Genomic DNA, 19,916 nt, shown 5'->3' on the forward strand with positions numbered 1-19,916 from the left:
TTCTCGAAAATACTATTTCTAACAGTTTCATAAATTTGTGTATATAATTGATAGCCTTTGCACATCACACCAAAATAAAGGGTGAATCGCACAATATAACATACTTTAACGTCAATCCAAAGAATGCATGAACACTTTAATAAGCACAAAACCGAAAACAGGGTTGTGAAAATCTCGCTAACAGCGCGAACATGAGCCGGCAGTCAGTCTCATAAGTCAGGATTTCTCGACAACAGAACGACTATGTAAACAATTGAGTGGTCAAAAATTTATTTATTCAAAATATCCCTAAAGGCCCTCTGTAGGAGGGTGTTTCATAGGGGGGGGGAGGAGCAAACATATTACTCTACACACAGAAAAACAAAAGGCATACAAGGCAATATAACAACAAGGAATAAATAAGAATGCTAAGTATACGGAGGGAAAGCCGTCTGCTCTTTCGCGCAGGCCGGTGGCGTGACGTCACCTCGCCGCGCTCTGATTGGAGGATGGCTCCGGGCGGGAGCTGGCGGGAGCTCGGGGGTAAACAAAGCGGTGTCGTCTTTTCTCCGCAGCCATTGCGGAAGGCCTTTTCTCTGGCTGAAATCCACTGCTAGTGCTTGAACGAAGACGCGGCATACGGAAAAAAAGAGACCGGAAATACCTCGAAATGTACGTTACTTCGTTTGACGCGAAAGAATTTACCCTGGGAGCATACGAAGCACCAATATGCGTCCCGGTCTCCGGCGGTCGGATGTTGATGTGAGTCCCCCCAACGTCAGCACGGTGATGTGCGACGCGAGTGAGCCTTTCTACTTTTTGGCGGAGACCCCTTTTCGCCAGCAAGTGACTCGGTGTCTCCGTGAAGCACCGAAGTGTAGCTACAGCCCTCTTCGGCGAGCTGAACGGGCAGCCGAGCTTTCGAAGGCCGATCTCCCGCAGCGCTGGAACCCGGAGAACCGCGCCATGGCGCTCGCTGAGGTGAGTTACGTCGTTTCTGTACAGTTCGCATCATTCACAAACAGTTGTACGTGAAAGGAGTATAGCAAAGTAAAACGGAATGTTACGAAAAAGCAGCGGATTAGGCGATCGGTGTGGTACGACCGAGCCGAGTGCGCAGTTGTCTCTCTTAGTCTGTCCCCCCATCGACAGATTGTATGCCACTTGTCCAAACAGATAGTGTGGTAGGATATCTGTATGTGGGTCATAAACTTCGCAGTCACGACTCAGTGTTCGATGGTAGCCTATTTTAGCAGTGATAGCGCCGTGTCTAAGTGACATCCGATGTCACTTCATGCCAGTGGCGTAGCCAGGGAGGGGATGTTCAGTACCTCGCACCCGAAATCCCCCCGGCCCCAAGAAAACCTGGCTACGCCAATGCTTCACGCGCGCGATAAAGCGCCGTCCTAGGGTGTTAAACTCAAGACGAACTGTTCTTCTGACGCGTGTTCCATCAGTCGCTCGCTGCTGATTTGTTTCACCATAAAGTGCCAGTGAGGCAAACGCTGCGGGGGCGAGTAGCATGTTTTCGTACCTGCCTACTAGTTTTCTGAGGTCCGTTAACCTGCAAATGCTTGTGTTCCCCCTACCCTATCATTCCAACAGAATCCACCGGCTGCCGGGCTACTGAAAGGGCCCTCTGCTCGGAGGACATGCTGAGGGCCCTGTATAATGCCCTCGGCGCCTGTGCGACTTCCGGGGGTCTGCGTTTCACGGCCCCGTTACCAGCTGGGAAGTTCTCCATGGAGGTAAGATTATGAAAGAAACCACTCTATGCACTCAGCGGTAGCTTTCAGAAGTTGTGGAAGCCAAATACAGATGCTGATGTCTTTAGTAAAAACAAAATCAAATTATTACTTTCTTTATGACTTATGCATCTCTATTTTGCAAGCCACATATGGCAGGAAAGTGTCACGTGATCTCAACCTGGTTTCTCAAGGCACTGAAAAGCTACCTGTTGCAGACCACTGTACCATTGTCATTTATTATATGTTATTCCCTGGCACTGGGGGATTGGTGGCCGAGGGGGCTTGCACGCACCAGCTCGGAGAATGTGGAGTGAAAGCTCGCGCTGCAGAACCCAGAATCGTGTGTTCAATCCCCACATTTGCCCGTTTCGATCTGGATGAGCGCTGTATTGGCGTGCGGTCGTGTGTCACTGCTACGTGATGCACGTTAAGGGCCCCAGGCTAGCGGTCATCTACAGCTGGGAGACCCATCGCCCGTTGAGGCAGATCAAGTTCGAGACTGTATAAACATACACACAACCCGATTCCTTGGCTCGCTGCTGGTATTGCTGTGCTGATGTTTGGACGTTTTTTTCCTTGGTCGTTGAAATGACTACTGTGATGCTTGGGTGAAATAACCTGGTTAATTACCTCCTCGGCTGTAGAGTGTTGTTCACTTGTTACTCTCTCTTCTCCTCTGGTTAATGTAGCTCAGATAACAGTCATGCAGTTAGCCCGTTTCAAGTTCTCTCGACGCCACATCCTCACATATCTGGCCGATCGTCCTGCTTTCGCGCAAAACTCACACACCTCGTCTTCTTTGATACTCTCGAATGCGCCTCGGTCGCCCACTCCGCCGCTATGTTCAGTCCCGTGCCCACTGTTTTATGACAACCTCCTTGACATGACAAATCTAGCTTCTGTATTCAACCACCAATACGGGTTAGTGTTCAATTTGTAAACTTAATGTTTCAAAGTAACAGTACAAGCTTCCTCCAGCATCTACCAGCAACCAAGCAATGACAAAAACCAAAGCTTTAACTTCCAAGACTAACAACCCAGGAGTATGAGGACACGCTGGCCAACCCTGCTGAGGACAAGCGAGGAGTGGGACAAGCATGTAATCTCAGTATATGGAGAGGTGTCCTCGAAGTTCCCAGCTTTAAAATTGTGGTAGTGTTTGAGTTGGTTTAAGTTCAAGGAGTCTCAAAAGAGCAAATAATACAATGCTATTTATTTTGATTTGCATCCCTTGGATGTTGGCAGGTATTCGGTTTGAAGGGAATGGAATAGACATGTCCATTTATGCATTCTGCTGCTTAAAAAATAGGGTTTCACTGATTTTCAGTTGCTAATGGCATGGGAGGACAAATACGCTGCTCAAGAGTGTAACCGGATCGTTTGACTACTGGGACGACTCTTTTACAGGGGACGACATCCTGTCCAGCACCAGCTTCACCATCTGGGACCAAGTGCACGAGGGGTCGCACTGCAAGGAGATGAAAGGAGGGCACTGCGACCTTGAGGTCAAGCTTGTACATCTACCATTACAGTCCTGAATGGATGCCAATTGGTACTGATGACGTTATGAAGGTGAAACGTCCCTGGATCTAAAGGGAAAATTTGATTGAAGGCGAGCTGAAGTTGTTTCTGACTTTATCCTCTTACGACTTGAAAGTAATCTGCCTACTTCATGAATACCGAAGATGCAGAATTTGTTTCCGTAACTGTCCCACTTCAACGTAATGTGCACATTGAAACCTGTTCCTTTTCTTTTTCTGCTTTCCGGCGAGAGAAAAAAAGCCAACGAATCTCCCTTTTCCTTCTCGCAATGGGGAGGTGTGCAAGATTGATTGCATATTTTATATAAGCAATCAGTTTCATAAGTGAATGAAGATAAAAGCAGAATACATGTTCACAGATTATTTGTGAATTCTTAGACTTGCTGAAGTGAGTAGTTTATGTTCGAGTCATGTAATTATGAAGTCAAAACCAGATTTAGTGCATTTTTAAGAAGCCTTTTAGACCTGAGAGTTCTGTTTTGACTCAGCAATACACAACTCACCTTTGTTATTCCTATAGCACAGTCGAAACTATAAACATAAGCATGTCGCCTGACCAATGCTTGAACTGCCGTTAAATCGACGAAGTCTCTATCCTTCGAGAACAAGTGTCAACAGGGAATAGTCGAAAGATTAGGGTCAAGTATGCACACACATACTTGATTTCAAGCTTGCAGATTGAAATAATTGTTTATTGAATCATATCCATTCTTAAACCTGTTTGAGATTGTATTGGTTCGTATTCACAGTATATTTATTTTTCATATCAGCAAGGAATAATTTAGAGACAGATGTTGGTGTTCAGGCGTGATGCTTTTATTTTTGTAACATGCAAGAGGGCAAAAAATTAGATTCGGCTTTGTAAACTGATTTTTTTATGTATTTTTTCAAACAGCATAGCAAAGAATAATATAAGGGCTACAGCTGCGTGAGTTGCTACACCTGGCATCTCATTTGTTTTATAGCGTATACAGGTGACACACTATACTCCGTTTCTCGGTAACTTGGCAAACATTGCGACCCAATAAGAGCATCGGAGCCAGGCACGTGACAACACTCCACGGTCGAGTCCTCGTTATTGCCACAGCAAGAGCGCCATCTGCGACAAAACCTAGTTCTAGGCTTTGTTTCTTCTTCTTTTAGTAGTGTTGCCGTCGGATTCTTCGGACCGCAACACTACACGACACTGAAGAAAGACGAAGACATTTGTTACTTACTAGCGACACTTAATATAGATCAACACTTTTCTGAGAAAAACATGGCTTGTGATCGAAGTTCAAACAATTGTAGCCGTGAATCGACCACTTCCGCTCAAAACATCGCCCTAGCATTAGCACCCGCCACAGATTCATGGGCAAATTGAGCATGTGGCTGTAAGACGACAGCCGGTTCTGGCGGGTGGTTCTTGCATTTGGCGCGGTGACACGAACGCTCCTGTGACATGCGTCCATGTGCCTCGCTCCGACATTCTTACTGGGTCGCAGGAGCCGTAGCCTCCACAGTTCACCAAGCTATCGTGAAACAAAATGTAGACTAAATTGCCTGCATGCTAATGAAAGTAGCCTTGCCAGCATCATGTATTATGTATGAAATAGCGTATACTTCGAGAAAACAAATAAAGCCATTCAACCTTTCCACTGATTGTGTTTGTTCATTAGTAAAACTTGGTTCAGTGAACTTTACATTTCAGCATTAGCATGGACACAACAGGTAAGGTCAATCACAAGTGCTTTAGAGCAGTCCGAACAGTTTCCAAGTGGCTCATGCACAGCAGCTGACATGGTGTTACTCCCATGAAAGAGACGAGACCTCCTTGACGAATCTATTTCAGCCGCAAGGCACACCAAACTGAATATTGGCGTTTCTAGGAAATTGGAATCAACCAAACAATTCCATGGAAAGGTACACCAAAACAGCATTGGTGTGAGGGTGAGCCCTATCTGCAGCGACAATACTGAAGCCTCGCATGCCACCATCACTAACACATGCGAGTAGTCACTCAGCACCTGGCATGCTTGGGCATTGATGAAACAAGGAAAGATTATCAATGAGTGGACTAGGAATGTAGATCCAAATGGGAATGTCTTCACAATCGATGTATGACCACCATCTGTTGGTGCGTTTCTGGATGTCAACAGCCCATCTGGGACCTAGAAATGACAAATGATGTTAGAAAGTTTGTCACTTATACACTGGCTTTTGCTTGACCCAGTCTGCTGAGCGAACAAAAATATGTACATATTAGTCATTGTTTACTCCCGTGTCAATTCCATGGGGCGCTCGTTAGCTAGGCTTGGATAGTGCGCGATCTCCGAATTTTTATCTTGGTATGGGAACGAAAAAAGGGACAAGCGACACGCAAAAACACGTCAGACACTGACAGCGTCGATGTGGTTCCAAGATACACTGCGCAACACATTTCGCAGAAAGGCGGCATCGGTACTTCGTCGGCAATTCACTCATACTGGCTAATGTGAAACGGCAAATTTGTACTGTCCGAGTTGGTTCACTGTATTACACGTAACAGCCATTCATATTTCATTCCCGAAAGAAAAAAAAATGATCGCGTTTTTGCGGTAAGTTTTGAGCTGTGTGCTTTTCTACAGTGCCATGATTACAACCGTAGACTGCAACTACTATACCAAATACGATGTATGACTATACTGCGTCTCACCTAAGTGCGAACGAAGCGAAAATTACAAACGCGAGAACCTGATCAGCGCTTGCACTGCAAGATCGCACATGCATGGCAGCTATGATCAAAGCTCGGGATTCGCCCATGTAGATTTAACTTCGACCGCATTTAAAATGAAACGGAACATAGCTTATACGGCCTCCGTGCAGCTTCGAGTCGAAATGACGAGTATATATTCCTAAATATCACCTGCGAAGATAGGCTTCGGAGGATCGCGAAAACGCTACATTCTCGGCCGTTTTTCGATTAGTAGCGCCTATCGACTCCGCCACACAAGATTTATAAAGACCTGCTAGAAGGCAAAATCCGTCGTGTTCGTAAAGGAAGAACAAGATAAAAGGCAACTTACCGGTACAATCGGGCGGCGGTCTCGTAGTGACCGGCGCTACCGGCGTTTCAATCGCGAGGCTAGGCAAGCGCCTTCTTTTGATGCTCTTCGTCGTCTTCATCTTGGAATCTTCGAAATGCCTCTAGCAGACGACGGAGGAATCGTAAGGGGCACGAAGCTGCTCGATCTTGTGGACTCGGCAAATTTTAACCGGGCTACAATAAATAAAAGACTCGCGGTCGCCGCTACGACACGGCCGCCATGGCCGACGCCGATGTTTGTTTACCCCCCGGCCTCCCCCGACATGTGCGAGGGCGGAGCTTAGTCGGAATCGTCATCAACCTCCTCTCCCGCCTTCGCGCCTCCTTTCTCATGCGCAGAAGACGAAAATGAGCCCACTTGCGAGGCGTATTAGTATAACTGCACGAGTTCTTGGGAGTTTGAGAAATCTAGTTCAGTTGCAATGTGAGCCGGTAGGTTGTTCCAGTCGATTATGGTTCGTGGTATGAATGATCGTGCATAACTAAATGAGCGGCATGTGATGCGCGTCACTTTGAATGAATGATCACGACGTGAAAAGATAATTGGGGGCGTTTGAAAAAAATCGTCGTGAAGCGATGCATGGCATTAGAGCTTGTGAAATAATGACGGACTGGCATGTTTACGGCGGCATGATAGGTCTTGCAACTCAGCCTGATTTTTAATGCGGTGACACGAATATGGAGAGTAGTTGAAACAGGAAACGAGCAGCACGGTTTTCCAGGGACTCTATGTTACTTATAATGTAGGCTCGCTAAGGATCCCATATGGCAGAAGCATATTCAATTTTGGGGCAGATTAGAGTCATATAAGCAAGTGTTCGTAAATGAGCGGGTGCTTGTTTAAGATTGCACTTTATGAATCCTAGGGAACGGTTAGCGGAAGCGAGATCAATCTGGAAGTGCTAGGATAAATCGGACTGAAAGTGGACACCCACGTTCTTATATGTAGAAGTGAGCAACAATATTGTTTTTCAGAAGGTAAGAGGTTGGAATCTGAGTAGAGCATTTGGTAAATGATATGTTTTGTTTTATTACGGTTGAGGGTCATTAGCCACAAAGAACACCACGTAGTTATCTTATCCAGGTTTGATTGGAGAGCTTGGCGATCTGTGTTAGAAAAGATGTTATGGTAGATGACACAGTCGTCAGCAAAAGAACTGACTAAAGATGAAGTACAAGGGGGTAGGTCATTATATGAGAAAAAGTAATGGACCCAGCACGCTCCCTGGGGAACTCCAGATTCCACTTGGGCAAAAGAGCTGGAATCGTTAATGGAGGTGAACTGAAGTCTACTTGAGAGAAAGTATTTTATCCATTAGAGGACACATGTTAAACTGTGCAGGTTTTAGTAAATAGCCTGTGATGCGAGACGCGGTCAAAAGCAGGGTTCGCACAGGTGCTTGAAAACCTTGAAAAACCCTTGAATTTGAAAATGCCATTTTCCAGACCTTGGAAGTCCTGGAATTTGTAGCGGTGCTTGAAAACCCTTGAACTTCCCTATGATAGTCAGTGGTGCTACATTTTTTATAATAAAATAAAATAATGATTTTGACGTGTAAGTTAAAAAAAAAATTTAGAAACTAAAACGAGGGAATTTTTTTATATGGCATACAGCTCAACATATTTGGTTGATACACGTTAAGCGCCTGGCCACAATGGTAGCAGTCCTGGTGGTTCCGGATCCGGCCTCGCCCGTCCGCTTTTTGTGATCTCGCGCCGTCGGTCGCTCACTCGCGTAGTGTTTGCTATTATGGCCCTGGTTTTCTTGTTTTGAGTCTGCTTTACGCAGCACATGGTGGACGTTGTTTAAGCTGTGCGTGATGCCTGGAAAGTGCAACTTCCAGCGGTCGTGATTGGGTCATGACGGCTACAGACACTGGGTTGCGCCGGACCCAGAGAGCATGAATCGGGCAAAATGCAGACCTTGCGGGAAGACGTATGATGTCTCGTCAATGGACGAGTCTGCACTAAAAAGCCACATGAAAGTGCGAAGCACAGTAGGAACACGAAGACGGCAGCAGGCAGCTCTATGAAGAAATATGCGACTCCGTGCTTCAGTGACCGATCAGTCCTCGCGGGATCGAATTGCGCGGGCTCGAATTTTCGCGAACCGTACCACAGCTGAAAATTTGGAATTATTCGCGGGTTCTAATTTTTGCGACTTGAATGTAGCTTCCGAAGTGTTGATATTGGGCCCAAATTGTTTGCGGGACTTGTTTTTCACGAATCGTCGGCAATTCGCGAAAATTAAGTCGTTTACAGTATTGAAGGGGTCCTTTAAAATATAATTCCAGGTCCTTAAAGGTCCTTGAAAACCCTTGAACTTTTTTCTTTAAAGCCTGTACGAACTTCTCAAAATTTGAGAAGTTGGCAAAAAGCACATCAACCTGAAAACCAGCATCACTATATGTATGTAAGTCGTGAACGAAAACGGCAATTTGAGTGTCACAAGAGTAACCTCTGCGAAAAGCGTGCTGATACTTGAAAATAATGTTATGGTCCTCTAAATCCTGCATGACGGGAACTTATGATGTGCTCCAGAGGTTCACAAATAGTGCAAATTGAGCTCCTTTCATAGATAATTAAAAAAGTGCAATAATGCAAGCTAGCAACAAAGTCGATACAGGGTCTTACCGCACACGGCTTATCTTTAGGTACCGGTATTTATTTCCTTCCCCGGCTCTCCTGCCAACTTGCATTCTTTGTGGCGACAAGGAAGTGCAACCTTGTAAAAGTGAAGATCAACTTAATGATCATGTTTTTCAATGTGGTGCTGTGTGTAGTACAGCCAACAGAGCCTAGTGCACATGCTTGCAGGAAAGAGCACACATCGAGGATGCTGTCCGCTCCAAGTTCTCGAGAACTAAAGCAAGAAATTAACGCATTTTCCGAACACATCACCAACAGATTGAGCTGCTTATCGGTAAAGAAGTTCACCCTGGTTTGAAGCACTCATCAGGCATGCTTCCTTGGCTGCTGCTGCAGAGTCCTGGAGCAGCCGTTCAGTGCATTCCCTGCACTTTGTCTTCCGTATGCACTTGCGTGCAAGGTGCCCTGCGACGTAGAACACCAAGTGCGAGTCACTTCCTTTACTTGTGAGGGACAGCTGGTCAGTAACGATGCCACAAGCATCCAGCGTAGCCTTGACTTCCTGAAGGTTGCCAAGGTCAAGGAGGTCATCGACTCGTCGCTGACCGTTATATGCGTTAGTTGGCTTAAGATGGCTCCTCAGGGCGCTTCCGGTGACATACCTCTCTATTAGCAATCTTGTAAGTTTGGTGAATGTCATGCAGTTTACAGAGACGAGAAACTGAAGGTGCTAGATGGTCATTACGTTCCAACATTTGACGGAGGATCCTGAACAGATTTTATTCGGCTCTTGGCTAAGTCGTGATGTGAGGAGGTATTCCAACACTTCTGTCACATAATGCAAGAGAGAAGCGTGCTTGAAAGCGTAACACGAAGTCCTTCGGCGGTGCTGCGACTGAGGAAGCCGTGCCACTTCATTTTTGCCGATGTCTGCCATGTGTTGATGTAGCAGAGAAATTCTCGCAGCACAGCCTCCTTTCTTGACCCAGGCCTTAAGGTATCCTTGCTGCAGCAGGATGTCTTAACACTGTTGAGGTCCCTCATCTTCTTGACACTCTTGCTGTTGTGGTACCAAACCTGCGCTCTACTTTTTGCTTATACAGGTAAGGGCCCCGAACTACCTCGTTGCTGTATAGGCGGATGGCGTGGCTGACGCTCATTTTCTCCAAGTTGTTCGGGTGTAGCACCGGCTTTGTGATGTGCGGCATGTCTCTCCATTGTGTGAGGCTCTTGTTCTCACACTTCCAGCTTTCTTGAATGTGCTCCACTAGGACTCACTCTTCTGCTGTGCAAAACACTGCTATCAGCATTGGTGATTCTCGAGCATTTCGCCAGGTGTAGAAAATCCGAAATGAAGTGCAGCTTTCTGCTTGGGTCTGCACGATGCTCCATCTTGTAGAAGATGTTCGTTGATGTTGCTTTAAGTCCAAATATTTTCCACATATGCCCGTTTCATGCAGCAGTGTCGCATGTCACGAAGTCAATGAGAAGCCCAGCTTTCTCAGTCATCAGAATCGCATCTACGATGATATGTACGAGCATTTCGGCTTTTACATTATATTGTGACCCAAAGACGCCCATGATCTGATGTGGCGTTCCACCAAGGGGCTGAAAGAATAGAAGCAGTCCATGGTCTCACATTAGGTGCCAGGCACGTAGCCAGGATTTTGATTCGGAAGGGGGGCCCCGCCCCCCCCCCTCCCCTTGAAATTTTCCATCTTGCTGGGGCCTCCTCTCCCCTCTCACCCTCATACAGCATTTTGTCATGGGCATCTTTGGGTTGTGCAGGGGGAGAGGAGGCCCCAACAAAATGGAAAATTTCGGGGGGGGGGGGGGGGCCCTTTTGGCGTTTGGCGGTGGTGTAGTCGGCCAAGTCCACAAACCTTTCAAACTTTCTACGTTGGCCTATGCTTAGGTGCTCAGAAAGCCTAATCTCATCAATGAGCAACCCACCGTGGCACATGGCGGGTCAATGGTCTTTTGTTTTCTCAGCTAGACAGCGGAACATACTTGCGTTGAGGCCAAATCCACCCCTGTATGCACGAGCGTATGTGCGGAGGCCAGTACGCCCTAATAGGACTACCGTCTTTTGTTTGCGAAGGGTACAGATGAGGGCTCTTCATTCATTCGCATGATGATGCACTCCAGTGCCCATTCATCTGTGAACTTCATTCCACATGTCCTTTTACGCTTGGATGCCTCAAGGCAAGCTCTCACCTGGTGTTGCTGCATGCTTGGCAAGTCAGCTCGAGCTCTTCATACAGGGTTGATGGCCTAACCTGTGCTTTTTTCAATTTCATTTCTGCCAGTTTTTTTTTTTAATGTTAGCAATTGTTTTTCCTGCTCTTAAACTTGAGCATCTTGATCTGCATCTTGTGAGCTGTTGCTTGGACAGGGTACCTGATACTTCTCTTGTGCGAAAGTTCATTCAGCAGCAGATTGCACGGATATTTACACTGCACAGATCTGCTGTTCTGGCTCTGAACAGTGCCAGTGCACTTCAAACTGAATACCTTCCATCTAAATGCGCGGTGCCTACACTTTGCGCGATGCAGCTCATCAAGGTCCTACACTTCTTCCAGTCCCCTGCAGGCTTTAATCTACTTCTCGAAGTCTTTGGCTCCTTGTATGTTCTCTACTTAAACTGTTTTCAGAGTTGCACTTTGAAGCATCTTAAGGTCGCAAATCCCGTTGCTCGTGTTGAATGCTACCAACCACTCCAAGCCTACCGTCCCTCTGCCTATCTCGCACGCTAAGAACACAACCACCTCAGCAGCACCTGAAATCAGATGGCTTCCCCAGTAGTTAGGAAGTTCACAGCCTTGCAGGTCCACTCTCTAAAGAATGCCCGTGCTGGTGCACAGCAGATCAGCGTCGTTGAGCTGCTGTGCAGAATCTGACCCTTCAATGTCAGCTCAAGGTGCTTTCGAAGGGAGCTCCTCAGACAATGTTTTTTGTTATGTTGGGCGTCTCGGCCCGTATATAGAGGGAGATTACTTCCGTCGCTGGCTGAGTATGAACTGCTTTTATTCTCACGATCTTCGTACGGCGAAGCCCGCTCACGTGAAGGGCGGCTCGGGTAACCCGATCTCCGGATGCCGCGGCGGCGGGACGGCGGCACTACGTGATCGCCCGACTGGCGCCGTAGGGGGTTCCACAAAGCTGCAGAATGTTGCTCGTATTATACATAACATTTTTGTTTGGCGGTTCTTTGGCAGTGGCTGGCAGATCGTAAAAAAAGAAAAACTGCTGGTACCGCATCGTCCATGAGCATAGGTCGGTCGCGAGGGATTTAAACGAGCTCCCCCCTCACTGCATGCGTGAAGTGGCGTATGATATGGCGTTCGTCAAAGTGCAGTTCACAGGGGACTGACCTGTCGTCGAGTTCTTTGTCGGCTCTTGGAAGGGTGCGCTGCCACGCTTGCGATCTGCTTGTTTGGGCACGTCAAAGACACGTGTGTCTTCGTTCGCGTCGAAACATTACTGCTTGAGCACCCTGGAACAAAGCAGCCGGTGGCAATCAGTTCATCGAACGACGTTTCATCGACACGCAATGTTTCACCGACGAATTGTTTTATCAACAGCTCAGATTAGCTTGTTTTTGTGATAAGCTGCATGAGACTGTTGCCATGAAGGGGCGTGGACGGGTTGGTCAGGTGGGTTAACATTTTTGTAACGAGCCGCCGCAGACTGTCGTCGCAATGCAGGGTGAATGCAGGGGGGGGGGGGGCGGGGGCGGGTTATGCGCATTCCAGTGATTCACGCGTGATGAAATGTCCCTACAGCGTGCAATTCGTGTAACGAGTGTCGATGAAACGTTGGTGTCGACGAAATGTGTGTCCATGAAATATGCGTCCATGGAAAGATGTCCCTAAAACGTAATTCTACAATATGAGTTTCAACGAAACGTTAGGGACCCAGAGCAGCCGCAGCCGCTGACATCTCCCGAGGAACTGATCGCCGTTATACGACAAACACTCCGCTCAAGAAAGCGAGCCGTGGGACCCGGTGGGACCCACAGTCAAATCACATTTGATGGTCCCTCGCAAGGCCACTTGCCGATAATCGCGAATAAACAGGGCCCCTCAAGCCGGATGGCGACTACTCAACATTTAATTAAAAAATAATAAGGTGGAGACAAAGGTAAATGAAGATAACCGATCAAACACTTCACTTAATTGTGGCATGTTAGCTGAGAGAAAAATACACATTTATTATTATTTACATGCAGATTCGGTAAGGTGCGTACTCCTTTGCGAAAAGTCGCTTTTATTTATTTTTATTTATTTATTACATACTGCAGATCCTCGGGATAGATGGTGAAAGCTACTGTTTGAATAAAATAATTCAGTGGTGTGGTCAATGATGGTCAGAGCTGTATATCGTTGGGTGTGATACATCCACTTGTTTGTTAAAGAGATACTTCAACGAAATTTGAAATGTACCCGTCGTGTTCAGAAATAGGCTGATTGAGATCCACAATATCCGTAAGTGACAATCGCACGTTTGTATTTTGAGCCTGATGGCTGTATTTTTCGTTATAAACGGCGGACTCTGTCAAGCGCCGGGAGAGCAGCCAGCGGAGAGCACGTCACTTCCGGCGCAATCATGACGCAGTCTGTCTCGGGATAAGCAAAGCTGCGGCGATACAGACGTCGTCTGGATGCCCTTTCCGTTCCAGCCGCCGAAGCGGTCGAAGCACGCCAGCGATCGGGCCTCCGCAACTAACCGCAAAGCTGATTTTGTGAGCATTTTGAGTGACGGGTTAATTTTCTACAATCTTGTAGAGGGAGAATAGCAACGTCTGGGACACACAAAAGGAAGCCCGGTTGAGTGGGGAGTTCCTCCCTCCTCTGTTCTCTTGTGCTGGCCGTAGAGCTGTCTGGATGATGCCCGGTTCAAAGCATGTATACACCAACTCATGTTTGGATGGATGGATGGGTGAATACGGCTGAGCCCTTTGGATCGGGCGGTAGCTTACGCCACCTAGCCATTTGGTTTTACCATTTAAGCTTAGAATATTTAAATGTGAAATCTATATTCACTCCGCAGTGCAAAGAAAGTGAGGCTATGAAACCCCCTTGCCATCAGTGGATACGAAAATACCTAGTTTTCTCTCGATTTCTGCCACCATTCACTTAATCTTTGCTTGGTAATCTCTACAGTCTTGAAATCCACTCTCCCTTCGCCGTCTCTAAAACCCAATGACTTTATTAAATCTATGTTGTCTTCGGTAGGCATAGGGTGAAGCCCTTTACAGTAGAGTATCAAGTGCTCAGCCGTCTCGTCCTCCTCTCCACAAGCAGTGCGCACTGTATCCATTTCCTGGTACTTCACTCTGTATGTTCTGGTTTGTAGAACACCCGTCCTCGCCTCAAACAGCAATGAACTTTCCCTAGAATTGTCATAAATGCTTTCTTTGGCAATAACCGTTTTGTTTAATCTATAGCTTTCCAGAGCTGTCTTTGTCTGCATTCCCTCTAGCCACCGATCTCTTTCTGTGGCCTTAACTTTCTTCTTAACTGAGACTTGGTCTTCCGTATCTTCGCTATAGCCCAAAAACTTTCCTCTTAATTTCCTAGTGCGCTGTCTCCACTTTGTGTCTACACTCCTCATGTATAAATAGCTGAAAACCTTTCGTGCCCATTGCTCCCCATCCATTTGCCTCAACCTATCCTCAAATTCTATCTTGTTCACCGCTTCCCTGCTCTCAAATGACGCCCATCCCATGTCTCCTTGTACTCCCTGGTTTGTCGTTTTGCAATGTGCCCCCAAAGCCAGTCTACCTACTCCGCGCTGTTTTATTTCTAGTCTCGCATGCACTTCGGATTTCATGCGTAGCACCGCGTTTCCAAAAGTCAAGCCAGGCACCATGACCCCTTTCCAAATCTCTCTCACCACCTCATGCCTGTTGTAATTCCAAAGTGCTCTATTTTTCATTACAGCTGCATTTCTGTTGCCCTTACCTATTATATACTTTTCATGCTCTCTGAGATATTCTGCGCCATCACATATCCATACTCCTAGATACTTGTATTTACTAGCTCTCTCAACTGTAATATTCTGTATCTTCAGCCTCTCAACTTCATCCTCGTTAAATATCATGACTGCTGATTTTTCGCTACTGAATTCTAAACCTAATTCCTCTCCTTCCCTACCACAGATGCTCATTAATTCCTGCAACTCTGTCCTGATGTTAGCCATTAGTACGATATCATTCGCATACATCAATCCCGGTAAGAATTGCTGTATTTTTTGGCCTAGCTTACTGTAAGAAAGGTCGAATCCAAGCCCACTCTTCTCTAGCCTATCCTCCAATCCTCTCAGATACAACATAAACAGCAAAGGCGATAACGGGCGCCCCTGCCTAATGCCTCGTCTTATCTCTATTTTCCCTGTCGCCTTTCATTCCCATGTTATAATCACCATGTTATCTTTGTAAATGTTCCTTAATAGTGCTGTTAGTCCTTCATCTAGGTTTAAGCTCTCCATTATGTCCCACAGGTTCCTTTGGTTCACATTGTCATAGGCACCCTTGATATCCAGAAATGCGAGCCAGAGCTGTCTGTTTTCTTTTTGCGCTATTTCTATACACTGTGTTAGAGAAAATAAATTGTCATCCAACCGTCTTTGTTTCCGAAACCCGTTCTGTAACTCGCCCAGTATGCCCTCGCAATCTACCCATTCCTCCAGTCTGTTCTTTATAATCTGCATTACCAACCTGTAAATAACCGGTGTCACGGTTATGGGACGATAATTCCTAATATCAGACTTACCTCCCTTTCCCTTATATATGATACTCATCCTACTAAGCCTCCATTCATCTGGAATATTTCCTTTTGTTATCATAGTATTCACTACCTCCCTTAGTTTTGCCTTAGATTTAGGACCCAAATTCACCAGCTTGATAGGGATACCATCTGTGCCTGTCGACGTGCCACTAGGGACTCTTCGTTCCGCCTTTTCCCATTCTCTTTGTCCAAAATCCGCGATGTCACAAACTGGACTGCTACTTCCTTCGGTTCTCCTATCTTCCACATGTACCCGTTCCCGAAATTTCTCCTCCATCACTGCTCCTATATATTGTATCGCATCATCTCCCTCTAATTGATCTCCCTGATGCGAGAGTATGAACCTCTGTCTAGCTTGCGTCGTTTCACCAAGTGAGTTCAAGTGCTCCCAAAACTTCTTGGCAGCGTTTCTATCTTTCTTACTTACATTACTCATCCATTCCTCACCCTTTCTCTGAATTTTCGCATTGATCAAACTGGATGCTTCTCGGCGACATGTTATAAAATTGTCCCATTTTCTTTTTACTTCCGTTTCGGACTCTCCACTACGCTTGGAAGACCTGTGTTCTCTAGAGGCTTCCTGACGTTTTTGTATCGCTTGCTTCACTTCTTTGTCCCACCAGCTTTTTGGTCTATGCCCTTGCTTCCCCTTTCGTTTACTCTGAACTTTGTCTAGTTCTAGAGCAGAAAGCCTAGTTAGGCTCTCATAGGTCCAATCTGTATACCGTTGCCCTGAAACTGCTGCCTCTATTCTTTCAACAACTATTTCCAACTCTTTGTCGCTGCAGAAAGTTTGCTTTGAATTATGTTGTCTAGTTTCAGCATTTACTTCTCTGGCAAAATTCAGCTTGATACGTTTGTGATCACTACCAAGACTTTTGGAACCTTCTTCATCTATTTTCATTAATTGTAACTTACCACATATTTTGTGTGACATGAGTACGTAATCTATAGTTGAATGCAGATTGCCAGTTTCCCAAGTTATGTGCCCATCACACTTCTGACTGGTATTACATAAAACTAAGTCATGTTTTTCCACCAGTTCTAGTAATATGCTTCCAGTTGAGTCCGTATACCCATCCAGACCCTCAATATGGGCATTCATGTTTCCCATAATAATTATTTCGGAGCCTTCCCCTAGTTCACTAATGTCTCTTGATATGCAATCAATCATTTTTCTGTTTTCCTCTTTAGCACCTGTCCCTGTCCATAAGTAAACAACTCCAAGAACTGTTGATTCCCCAGCGACTTTACCTTTCAGCCACAAATGTTCAGCGCACTCCTTTCTGATCCTTTGAAAGTTCATATTCTTCTTAATAGATGCTCCAATTCCACCTCCCTTCCTCGTTCCCTCCATTCTGTTGCATTCTTCCCACACATAGCCAGGGTTGCAAGGTGGCTACTCCATGTCTCTGAGATGTGTTTCCACAAACCCATACACCATTAAATCCTCCTTTCTTAGTAACTCCTCTACCTCTTCCCATTTTAACCTTTTTCTACCACCCTGCATGTTAATATATCCAATGTCTGATTGTGCTGTTTTTTTATACCTGTTCTTACGTTTTCTCCTCTTTTTAACCCTGGCTGCCTCTCCTGACTTTGTTGGGTTTTCAGTTACTTCAGTGCCCCCAGGGCCCTCGGTCCCCCCAAAAAAGCAGACACCGTGCGGCCCATCCTATCCCCCACCCTGTAACCCGTGGCCTCACTGTAGTGAATGCCATCTGCAAAAGGGCGGGAGCCAGCCTCGTACACTTCTCTGTTTACTTCCATTACATCGTACCGAAGCTGTCGACTCATACACTTAATTACTCCGTTGGCTTCGACAACCCTCCTCTTTAACCCGGACTGCCCCCGAACTTCTGGAATGGTGCACACAACCACATGCACATTCTCAGACACGTCCCTCAGCTTACGTATTCCCACGCTTAGCTGCTTTCCGAGGTTCTGGCTCCTACCCTTGAGCACATCATTATCCCCGCATGAATTATTACTAGGTTCTTTCCCTCCCGGTTATCCCACACCCCCTCACGTGCTGCGGTCATAGCATCCACCATACACTTGCCTGGCTGGACTTCACTCTAAGAAAGGAGGGGAGTTCGAGGGAGTTAGACGGCGTGACAACACCCACAGCGTGCGCTAGCACCCCTTCGGAAGGAATATCCTCTCTCAAATAGAAGGAGCGAGCAAGGGGAAAGAGAATGGGGTGCTACAAGTCTCCCCTGGGGATTCGAAAGGATTATGGGCAGGGAAGCCTGCCCTCGGGCCAGGCTTCCTTTGCGAAGGGGGAACGTGGATGACTAGCCTTGAGAAAGTGAAATCCGATCCTGGAGTTTATGCTTTTACTTTACTTCTTTTTTCTTTTTTGCTTCACAGATTCTTTGAAATTGCTGACGTTCCCTTTTTCTTCGTTTTTCTTTTTTACGTTTCCCTATTTACTTCCAAGTTCAAAAAGTTACCTGACTGTTTCATAGAGGGCGCTGGCGGGCAGGTCGACGTAGAGTTCATGTATAGGCTCCCTACGGGAGCCAGTGTTGCGCGTTCATGCATGGCATGTGGATACAGTTCCTCACGTGACTGAATTGGGCGAATAGCAGCGCCGCGCGTTCGAGGCGCGCTCAAAAGCCAGGGAACGTACGCCGGGGCGCGTGCAACGTCTACTTTGCTGCACGACACTTGATACGGCTCCTCACGTGATCGGATTTCGGCGAATAGCGGCGAGGGCGGCACGCGGCACGTGGAATCAAACGCGCAACTCTGGCTCCTGTAGGGAGCCTATACAGGAACTCTAGATCGACAGACCGACACACCATGCCGTGGCTTACATTTTGCGAGATCGAGTTTTTACAAGCTTACGGTTGAGCATGTAACCTTCAAAGCAGGTTTAGATTGGTCTTGTTTACGCTTCTGACAAAAACCAATGTGAGACAATCTGGGTAGCTAAAACGATAATAAAAATATCTCGCCATTAATTTGTTTAGCGGTGGGAGACACTGAAAGGTGCATTCCGGTGACAACCAATTTAGTCTGCTGCACGCGCTGGCGACCGAAAAACTTTTAACTTAGGAAATATATAGCAAAAAGATAAAATCATGGAGAAAGCGTGAAGACAGCATTTATTCTAGATTTGAAGTTCCGCGGGCACGACGTTTTTGCGAACTCTCGAAGCTTACCCGATATTAATTTATGCCGCGTTTTATATATCATACAAATAAATTGTGAAATAAAAAGCCTGCGACCATACTCATTCAGGGCACAACTTTTCACAAAGTTTTTGTTACACAGCGCCCTACCTCGCCCAACCGAAGTTATTAGTGCTGAGGAGTCAGGACATCGTCGGAATTTTTCACTTGGGATAATGACCCTCTCTGTTCGCGTTAGGATATTTTAGGGTAAAAACTTCTGGGAGCCATCCTTTTTTTATTTTGTCCGTTTGAGAAGTTTCTTGACTGCTTCATGTACGGCGCTGGCGCACTGCCTGGTGGGCCGAGACGCCATTCCGTAAATTACATTTTGTGTGTTCCAGTTTCGACAAGCTTATGGCCCTGGCGTAAACTGCGAGCGGATTTTAGGTCGTTTTCGTTTATTATGTCCCTGTTATACGAGGGTTCCGACCGAATAGAGGTAACATTACAACGTGAGACGGGCTGGGCGGTGGATCGAAAACAAGAATATTTGAAGGGGCGATGGAATGGTTTTAATGCTGAAGGAATTCGCAGCTTTTGTATCGTTTATCTTAAAAAAAAAGATAGAAATCACGTCTATTTTTTTAAATAAATATCGCGATTCCGTTTCGTAAAATGCAAAGCAAAAAACGGTAATATCTCGGGTCTTTAAACCACGCGCGGCGGCTGGAGTGACGGATATTTGGGTACATCTGGGTGAGTTTTCGCGACGCCATCTGCATGAGGCGCACAAAACCATTCTATATATGATGCTGTGGTGAAAGAATGCGAACACACACACGTTCAGACACAAAAGGGACGATGAAAGGGGGCTAGACCTTAAAAAGACTATTTACAGAACACAGACACACAGGTTAAACCTGTGCTCCTGCTTTTATGCGAATGACTTTGGTGTAGATAGGTGTGTCTATTTCCGCTTTCAAGTCCAACAGGATGGCGCCATTCCACGCGGGTACGAATGAGTGCAAAAGGGTCATCTTGAAAAATCAGTTTGTTGGAACAGTGTCGTGTATGAAATATCT

General features: G+C 46.3%; 1 long non-coding RNA gene and 2 pseudogenes across 2 annotated transcripts; 2 read left to right on the forward strand and 1 right to left on the reverse strand.

Annotated features, from left to right (window-relative positions):
* The first annotated feature begins 587 nt into the window (after positions 1-587).
* Positions 588-3,500, forward strand: LOC120847410. 2 transcript variants are annotated; one of them, XR_005717365.2, is made up of 3 exons: positions 588-960; positions 1,585-1,727; positions 3,055-3,500. It is a non-coding gene; the product is annotated as an uncharacterized LOC120847410 (long non-coding RNA). The 2 variants fall into 2 exon arrangements; XR_005717364.2 differs by having other exon boundaries at positions 3,135-3,500.
* A 5,325-nt stretch (positions 3,501-8,825) lies between these two features.
* Positions 8,826-9,621, reverse strand: LOC120847401 (annotated as a pseudogene).
* Positions 9,622-9,655: 34 nt separating this feature from the next.
* The window catches only part of LOC115313874, a 61,511-nt pseudogene continuing 51,250 nt past the window's right edge, over positions 9,656-19,916 (forward strand).

The sequence above is a fragment of the Ixodes scapularis genome, unplaced genomic scaffold, assembly GCF_016920785.2.
Source record: "Ixodes scapularis isolate PalLabHiFi unplaced genomic scaffold, ASM1692078v2 PGA_scaffold6__148_contigs__length_123643588, whole genome shotgun sequence".
Lineage (NCBI taxonomy): Eukaryota > Metazoa > Arthropoda > Arachnida > Ixodida > Ixodidae > Ixodes > Ixodes scapularis.